Source organism: Delphinapterus leucas, chromosome 3, assembly GCF_059928025.1.
Source record: "Delphinapterus leucas isolate spDelLeu-1000000601 "Yukka" chromosome 3, BTC_Dleu_Yukka2, whole genome shotgun sequence".
Taxonomy (NCBI): Eukaryota; Metazoa; Chordata; class Mammalia; order Artiodactyla; family Monodontidae; genus Delphinapterus; species Delphinapterus leucas.
Genome location: NC_143131.1, coordinates 160027803 through 160034389, shown reverse-complemented (window position 1 = coordinate 160034389; position 6587 = coordinate 160027803). Strand labels below are relative to the sequence as shown.

At 39.7% G+C, this 6587-nt stretch overlaps 1 non-coding gene across 1 annotated transcript; it reads right to left on the bottom strand.

Moving 5' to 3' along the window:
- Nucleotides 1-331: 331 nt before the first annotated feature.
- LOC115802253 (U6 spliceosomal RNA) lies at nucleotides 332-438 on the bottom strand. Its single transcript, XR_004022672.1, has one exon. It is a non-coding gene; the product is annotated as a U6 spliceosomal RNA (small nuclear RNA).
- Between the last annotated feature and the right edge of the window lie 6149 nt (nucleotides 439-6587).

Genomic DNA, 6587 nt, shown 5'->3' with positions numbered 1-6587 from the left:
TCTCTCTAGCTACTTTCAAGATTTTTTATTTGTCTTTATTTTTCAGGTGTTTGACTCTGTTGTGTATTGACATGGCTTTCTTCAGATTTATCTTATTTAGAGTTGTTTCTTACATCTAGATGTATGTTTTTTACCAAGTTTGGGGATTTTTCAGCCATTATTTCTTCAAATACTTTTCAGTCCCATGCCTTCTCCTCTCCTGGGACCCTGATGACATACATGTTAGATCTTTGTTATAGACCCACATGTCCCTGAAGCTCTGTTCTTTTTTATCACTCTGTATTTTCTCTGTTATTTCAATTGGGTAATATATATCATTCTATCTTTCTTTTTTAATATGGAGCACTTCATGAATTTGCACGTCATCCTTGCACAGGGGCCATGCTAATCTTCCCTGTATCATTGTAATTTTAGTGTGTGTGTTGCTGAAGCGAGCACCATATCATTCTATCTTTAAGTTAATTGATTTAATTGATTCTTTCCCCTATCCTCTCCAATCTGCTATTAAACCCATCCATTGAGGTTTTTGTTGCTGCTGTTATTGTACATTTTAGTTATAAAATTTTGCATTTAGTTCTCCTTTATATCTTCTATTTCTTTGCTGAGGCTTCCTATTTTCTCATTTGTTTCAAGCATATTCATAATTTGCACACTGCAGCATTTTTATGAAGGCTGCTTTAAACTTCTTGTCAGATAATTCTAACATCCATGTCATCTTGGTGTTGGTGTCTGTTGATTGTCTTTTCTGACTCGTGTTGAGATCTTATTGTTTCTTGGTGTGATGAATGATTTTCTGTTGAAACTTGGATGTTTTGGTGATTATGCTATAGGGCTCTGGATCTTACTTAAATATTGTATTTTAGCCAATTGCCTCTGACACTACTCCAGTGGGGAAGGGAATGCTGCCTTATTAATACCAAGTGGGGTAAAAGTTCAGGTTCTCCACTCAGCCTCCATTGACACCCAGGTTGGAGAAGGGGCTCCTTGTTATTGCTGGGCAGGGATGGGAGTTCAAGCTCCTTACTAAGCCTCCAATGAACCACCCTGCCAGGAGGGCAAGGAGTACCTCATTACTGCAACCCACATCTGATCCCCTTGAGGAGGCGGCCTCATTACTGCTGAGCAATTGTTAAATTCCTGACCCTCCCTCAGGCCTCCTCTGACAACACCCCAACAAGGAGGCAAAGGTGTGCCCTGTTACTGCTGAAATGGAGGTGGAAGTCCAGGCTCCCCATGTGGTCTCCACTGACAAGCAGGGTGTTGGGGTGGCAATGCTTTGTTTTCACCCAACAAGGATAGAAGTCCTGGCTCCTCACTTGGCCTTCTCTGCCACCAAGCTTCTGATGGCGGCATAGATCGAGCTATCTCATTACAGCTTGGCAAGAATGAAGTCTAGGCTTTCTTCACAGCCTTTAACGATGGAGATGGGGGTGAGGCCATCATTTCTTTTCTGTGGAGTTTGGCTGAAGTAAAGTGGTTATTGTCTAAAAGTTTTCTGTCTTGCTAGGCTGTCTCTTTCTGGTCCTTTGGCCACAGAGAGCAGGCTTTGTTGAGTCTTTTAGTCAGTCTGCTTTTATCTCTCTACCTTTCAGAGTCTTCTTACATCTGTTTTATAAATAACTTCCAGGAGTTTTAGTTGCACTTAGCAGGAGGAATAGGGAAAATTATATCTACTCCATCTTTCCAGAAGCAGACTGGAAGACTGTTTTAATATCGTCAAATGTATTTTACATTCCGACCGGCAATGTACAAGGGTTGTATTTTCTCCATGTCCATACTAACACTTATTTTCTGTTTTTTCGATCATAGCCATTCTAATAGGTGTAAAGTGATATCTCATTGTGATTTTTATTTGCATTTCCCTTATGATTACTGATATTAAGCATCTTTCCATGTGCTTACTGGTCATTTATATATCTTCTTTGGATAAATGTCTATTCAAGTCTTTTGCTTATTTTTGAATTGGGTTGTTTGGGGGGTTTGTTATTGAATTTTAGGAGTTCTCCATACGTTCTGGATATCAATCTTTTATCAAACTGGTGTTTGCAAATATTTTTTCCCATCCCATTACTTTTTTACTTTGTTGGTGGTATCCTTTGATGCATAAAAGTTTTTAATTCTGATGAAATCTAATTTGTCCATTTTTTTCTTTTGTTGCCTGTCCCTTTGGTCTCATGTCCAAGAAATCATTACCAAATACAATGTCATGAAAATTTCCCCTATGTTTTCATCTAAGAGTTTTATAGTTGGGAGTTCCCTGGTGGTCTAGTGGTTAGGATTCTGTGCTTTCACTGTTGTGACCCAGGTTCAATTCCTGGTTGGGGAACTGAGATCCCACAAGCCACGCAGCCAAAAGAATAAATAAGAGTTTTATAGTTTTAGTTCTTACATTTAGGTCTTTTATCCATTTTGACTTAAATTTTGCATATGTTAGATAAGGGTAGAGTTCATTCTTTTTCATGTTGATATCCAATTTTCCCAGCACCATTTCGCCACACTACTGAAAAGACTGCCCTTTCCCCAATTGAATGGTCTTGGCAACACTGTCAAAAATAACTTTTTTAAAAGACTGAAATCATGAATTCATAAAAATATAAAATAAATACATTTAAATATTTAATTTAACTCATTGATTAATGATAAAATCAATAAGATGCTGCAACCAGTTTAAAGGAGAATTCAAAGGACAGAGACATACATAGAGCCTGAAATGAATCTACAAATAGATATAAAATTGACCTTTTTAGGGGTGTATGTATTAGTTTCTTACTGCTGCTATCACAAATTTACTGGCTTAAAACAACAAATTTATTATCTTACAATTCCAGAGGTCAAGAAGTCTAAAATGGGTGAACAGGTCTGTTTCCCTCTGGAGGCTCTAGGGGAGAATCTATTTCCTGCCTTTTCCAGCTTAGGCAGGTTTCCTTCATTCTTTGGCTCAGGCCTGTGCATCACTCCAACCTCAGTTTCTATTGTCATGTCTCCTTCTCTAACACTATCCAGTCAAAACGACCCTTATGATTACATTGGGCCCTCCTGGATAATTCAGGAGACTCTCCTCATCTCAAGATCATTAACTTACCACATCTGCAAAACCACTTTGGCCATGGAAAGTAACACATTCACAGGTTACAAGGATTAGGACATGAACATTTGGGGGGGCATTATTCTGCCTACCAAAATGGGGGGTCAATTGTTCCTTCCATCATAAAGAATTAATTTGCATATGTACAGATTAAAATCATTTGCATTGCTATTGGTTATCTTTAATTTACAAAATTATAAAATAGCACAAAGACAATGAAAGGCGCAGAACATGCGGGAATAATCCAGAAGGTAGTGCTTAGTTTTCTATCCCACTCCAAAGCATAGTTTTCCATTGAAGATGCCCAATAATTCTTTTGGCCCATTTCAAAGTCTTTCACAGTTTGTACTGATTCTCTAATCTGTTTTATCACTTTATTTCTGTTTCAAGTTCTTTCCTCATTGATAGCCTCTATATGTCTTATCATGCTTTCTGCTCTATTCTCTTTTGAGCTCCTTTAAATTTTGTGTTCATTTGTGATTTTCTATTTTCTTCTGCTTCTCTCCTAACTTCTACCAGGCCCTAATGTCCACTGACTATCGGCCCATCTCCTCCTCTTGTTTGGCTTTTTCTTTCCTAAGGTCTTAAATTTCTGCTTTGCTGTCTTTCTTCAAAGCTGCAAATACTTCATTGAGGTATTGTTATTATTATTAATATATGTTGTACGGTCAGGGTACAATTTTCCCCCTCCTTTAGCAGCATTTTTTCCGATGTATTTTCTTCATCTGCAGAATAATTCTGTTGTCCCTTTTCAGGATTTTTCTTATGGTATTCTTATGAATGTGCTGCAGTACCTATTATGTTGCTGATATTTAGGTGAGTTCTATTTTCTTGGAGTAGCTATTATCAGGGGAGTCCTGGGTGTTAGTGGGATTGAGGGACATGGCTCCAGGGCTCCCTCCTCTGTGACTACAGAGGACAGTTTCTTTCACCTATATCTCTGCAGAGCCAGGCCACCAGACTAGAAGGGCTCCCCCAAGCTCACAAATACAACTAAACAACACACTCCCAGATAACCAATGGGTCAAAGAAGGAATTGAAAGTAAAATCAGAAAGTACTTTGAGATGAATAAAAATGAAGACACAACATACCACAACTTATGGTATGCAGCTAAAGCATGCCTAGAGGGAAATTTATAGCTATTACTGTCTGTATTAAGAAAGAAGAAAGATCTAAAATCAGTAACCTAATGGTTTACATTAAGACACTGGAAAAAGGAGAGCAAACAATCCTAAGGAAGGGTGCCTTCCCAGCCTCTGAGCTCCTTCAATTCTTTCACCAGCAGCTGCTGTTTCCAAGGGACACTGAGCCTGCCTTCCAGAGATCTACTCTTTTTCCAAAGCAGTTATCCCTATGTTGGCCACATCTGGGCCTCCTCCAGGCCCATCCACATCTTCTCTCAACCTCCTCCAGCTGATTTTCAATCTTTATCACAGCAGCTTCTCCTCAGGGTGAGGCCTTCTCTTTCTAGGACCTGCTCATTAGACTCTTCCCCACTCCCCCTGCTTCTCTGCCAGTCCTAGTGCTCCACTGTGAGAGCTTTTGGCCCCAGTTAAATGCAATTTGAGGCTTGGAGCTTTCTTCTTGTTCTTGGAGGGACAGTAGTCTTGAAGAAGGATCTTACTTCCCTGTTCAGGGATTGAACCTAGCTGCCAGTCCACCAGGGGCTAGAGGCTAGAAGCGAAGTTCCCTGCTTCTTACCCCATTTGAAAGCAAAAATGTTTCAAGGAGGCAAAAACTTCAAAACAGGTAAAAAGTTTATTGTTAGAGACAGAGCACAACATATGGGAGAGCACACAGAGAAACAGTTTATTTATTTAAAGCAGAAATACACACCCGGAGAGGAGTGCAAGCATCCTGAATGAGGAGTGCATGAAGAGGTGATTTAAATCATTTATATAGGACAGTTCTTCTGGGTCTTTTTTTACATTTGGCCAATTATCTTGTTTCTTTTTTTCACACCTGACTAGTCTTAGGACCCTCCCCAAGATGCCTGCACAACTCTTTTCTAAGATGGATCCCACTATATGGACATATATGGGTGTATGTCCATACATATTATGGGGTGGCGCCACCTCCCTTTCTGATCCCCAAGGAGCCTTCCTGCACATGTGCAGACAGGGAAGTTTTCCCTGACCTCAGGGGTGGGCACCTTATCTCTTTACTTTAGCAGAGCTCAGCTTCTGCCACTAGCTTTGTCCTTGGAGTGTCTGGGTGAGAAAAAAGCTTCAGCTTTACTCCACCTGACAAACACCAGCTGTCTGGCCCAGGGGCCCATCTATCTCCTACCTCACTCTGTCTCCTAGATTCACCGAAGGTGGAGCTTTGTTTTGTTATTGGGGGATGGGGGAAAGTTCAGGGTCTCCACTGTTCTGCATGGTTTTTAGGACAAAAAGTGTGAGGGTCTGAACCCTCAGAATGGGAGAAAATATTCACAAATGAATGAACAGACAAAGGATTAGTCTCCAAAATATATAAACAGCTCATGCAGCTCAATATTAAAGAAACAAACAACCCAATCCAAAAATGGGCAGAAGACCTAAATAGACATTTCTCCAAAGAAGTTATACAGATTGCCAACAAACACATGAAAGAATGCTCAACATCACTAATCATGAGAGAAATGCAAATCAAAACTACAATGAGGTATCACCTCACACCAGTTAGAGTGCGCATCATCAGAAAATCTACCAACAACAAATGTTGGAGAGGGTGTGGAGAAAAGGAACCCTCTTGCCCTGTTGGTGGGAATGTAAATTGATACAGCCACTATGGAGAACAGTATGGAGGTTCCTTAAAAAACTAAAAATAGAATTACCATATGATCCAGCAATCCCACTACTGGGCATATACCCAGAGAAAACCATAATTCAAAAAGACACATGCACCCCAATGTTCATTGCAGCACTATTTACAATAGCCAGGTTATGGAAGCAACCTAAATGCCCATCAACAGATGAATGGATAAAGAAGATGTGGTACATATATACAATGGAACATTACTCAGCCATAAAAAACAACGAAATTGAGTCATCTGTTGAGACGTGGATGAATCTAGAGACTGTCATACAGAGTGAAGTAAGTCAGAAAGAGAAAAACAAATATCGTATATTAACGCATGTATGTGGAACCTAGAAAAATGGTACAGATGAACCGGTTTGCAGGGCAGAAGTTGAGACACAGATGTAGAGAACAAATGTATGGACACCAAGTGGGGAAAACCATGGTGGGGTGGGGATGGTCGTGTGCTGAATTGAGAGATTGGGATTGACATGTATACACTGATGTGTATAAAATTGATGACTAATAAGAATCTGCAGTATAAAAAAACAAAACAAAACAAAACACCTGGGCCCTGCAGTGAAAGCGCCACGTCCTAATCTCTGGACCACCAGAGAATTCCCTATAACCTCTCATTTATTTATGGCAAATCAAGGTTTTTTCTTTTTTTTTTTTAATTTTAAAAGTCCACTAAGTGTATACTCATAAAAGAAATCATTT